Source organism: Ictidomys tridecemlineatus, unplaced genomic scaffold, assembly GCF_052094955.1.
Source record: "Ictidomys tridecemlineatus isolate mIctTri1 unplaced genomic scaffold, mIctTri1.hap1 Scaffold_1051, whole genome shotgun sequence".
NCBI classification, from domain to species: domain Eukaryota; kingdom Metazoa; phylum Chordata; class Mammalia; order Rodentia; family Sciuridae; genus Ictidomys; species Ictidomys tridecemlineatus.
The window spans coordinates 135001-137500 of record NW_027521006.1 but is presented as its reverse complement, the minus strand read 5'-3'; the positions used below and the strand labels follow the sequence as shown (position 1 = coordinate 137500).

The window sequence follows — 2500 nt, the reverse complement described above, 5'->3', positions numbered from 1 at the left end:
TCGGCGTCTACGGCCATACCACCCTGAACGCGCCCGATCTCGTCTGATCTCGGAAGCTAAGCAGGGTCGGGCCTGGTTAGTACTTGGATGGGAGACCGCCTGGGAATACCGGGTGCTGTAGGCTTTTGCGCCCCCTTCCCACACGCACTTTTCTTGCGTGGCCCCGAAAAAGTGTCCGTGACCGCCTCAGGCCGTGACCCCCGGGCCGCGGGGGTGGGGCGCAGGGGCAGCCCTGGGCTCCCGGTGTCCCTTCAGGCCTGTGGCTGGCCTCCCCGCCTCGCCTCTGGCGCCCAGCGCCCAGCGCCTGCAGCGAGGCCCACAGGCCTGGCCCTCTCCAGGGACGCTAGGACACTCCAGGCGACCTCACACTCTCGGATGGGGGGTGGGAGGGGGGGCGGACACCTGCTTTTCCCCAGAACACAGGACCCACCCGCAGGGGCCGCTCCCCCACCGGTTCTTGCCACACCAGCAGAGCCTGGCCACCCAGGTCCTGGGAGTGAGAGAGTCCATCCAGCGTCTCTCCCTGGGTCCTTCTCTAGGCAACTCCTCTGCCGGGTCCCTCCTGGGTCTCTGCCTCCGTTCCCACTGCCTTCCTCCCTGAGGGTCCCCCTGAGTCTGTCTCTTCACCCATCTCTCTCTCTCTCTCTCTCTCTCTCTCTCTCTCTCTCTCTCTCTCTCTCACACACACACACACACTCTTGAAACAGATGTGTTTCTGTCTATCTCTCTGTTCATCCATCTCTCCTTCACCTATGTGACTCTACTGGCCTGTGAGGAGGCCTCCTGTGTCCATCTCGCATTCAGTGTGTCTCTGTCCTTGGTTCTTCTGTCTGTCTCGCTGCCCCCCCCCTCACAAACACACACACACACACACACTCTCTTGAAGCAGATGTCTTTCTGTCTATCTCTCTGTTCATCCATCTCTCCTTCACCTATGTGACTCTACTGGCCTGTGAGGAGGCCTCCTGTGTCCATCTCCCATTCAGTGTGTCTCTGTCCTTGGTTCTTCTGTCTGTCTCGCCGACTCCCCCTTCTCTCTCACAAACACAAACACACACACACACACACACACACACACACACACAGACTCACCCCTCCCTTGCCCCCCTCCCACCCCAGCCACCTGACTCTGGGCTGCAAGTCACCCAGTGCAGGGTAGCCTGGAGACTGGGCAGTCACAGGTTCTCTCATCTCCCATCTACGTTCCCGTGGATGTAAGAGTGGATCCCCACATCCCCCTTGAAGTGGAGAGCAGATGTCCAAGGAGGGCAGGTGCTCCGAGAAGAGGAGGAAGCGGCCTTCAGAGGAGGCAAGTGGTTCGGGGCCAGGGGGTTGCCGGGGAGGACCGCTTGCCAAGGGGAGCTGAAGCCCAGGCGGTGGGGACAGGGAGGCAGAGGCCCCTTTGTTCCCGGCGACCCGTCCACCTGGAGACGCCTGGCCGCGAAGCAGGGCCTGAGGGCCCGGTGGGCGCGCGCACCCCGCAACCACTGGTCCCCCCGCAAGGCTTGCGGGGGGAGGGGGCTTCCCGTCTGGTGAGGCCGTCGACTGGGCTCTGACGGGGTTTGACTCAGGGCGCTACTCTCACGGGCGGTCCTTTCCGGGAACACCGCCCATGGACAAATGGACGCAGGGGCCTGTGCCCTTCCTCAGGGCGGTGCTGTCCAGGTGCTGGTCGTTGACGCGTACAAACAAGGGGCAGAGCCCTCCGACCTTGGCACTCAGTGCGGAGGGAGTCCCTCGGGGGTGGGGTAGAGTGGGGTGGGCTGGGGGTGGGGGTGCGGGTGGGCCAAGCGCTGCTTTGCAGAGTGGACGGGGAACTCAGGGCGAGGACGGGCCCCAGCGGCGCACTTCTGAGCCTGGCCCGGTGACTGACTGACTGACTGACTGACTGGGAGCCAGCGGTCCACAGCCGGCTCGCCACCCGCTGCCCGGTTGTCTGTGGGTCCCTGCGTGTGTTCCTCCCTCCGGCCCTCCCTGAGCGTGGCTCCACGCGCGCGCTAGGCACGCGCAGGGTGTTGTGCGTGGCCGGCCGCTCGCCATTGCCCAGTCCCACTGCATTTCCAGCTGGGGCGCTGGGCCTCTGTCAGGGTCTCTGGGGTGTCCCGTGGGGGGGCGGGGGTGCCTGCTCGCGTCTTCTCCCCTGGCTCTCTGAGCTCCCGGCTAGGCTGGGCTAGGGTAGGCTAGGCTGGGCTAGGGTAGCCCGCGCGCGTGGCGGCGGCTGCTGGGGATTCTCGGCCAGGCGAAGGGCGGAGCGGGGTGGCGGGTGCGGGTGCCTGTGCGGGTGCCGGGGGGTCGGTGGTCTTGGGGCTTGGCGAGGAGGGGCAGAGGCCAGGCCGGGGCGGGGCTCCCGGTAGGTGGAGCCAGGTGCCCAGGGGCAGAGGTGGAGGCGGGACTCAGCCCCTCTCGGCCCCGCCTAGCCCACTCCACCCAGACCCGACCCGGGCCGGGCCGGGCCGAGGACCCCAGAGGGAGAGCCAGAGCCGGCCAGTCTCCCAGGACC

The 2500-nt window shown here is 66.1% G+C and overlaps 1 non-coding gene across 1 annotated transcript; it reads left to right on the top strand.

The window, feature by feature from the left end:
• The first annotated feature begins 5 nt into the window (after positions 1 to 5).
• LOC144372451 (5S ribosomal RNA) lies at positions 6 to 124 on the top strand. Its single transcript, XR_013432454.1, has one exon. It is a non-coding gene; the product is annotated as a 5S ribosomal RNA (ribosomal RNA).
• Positions 125 to 2500: the final 2376 nt, after the last annotated feature.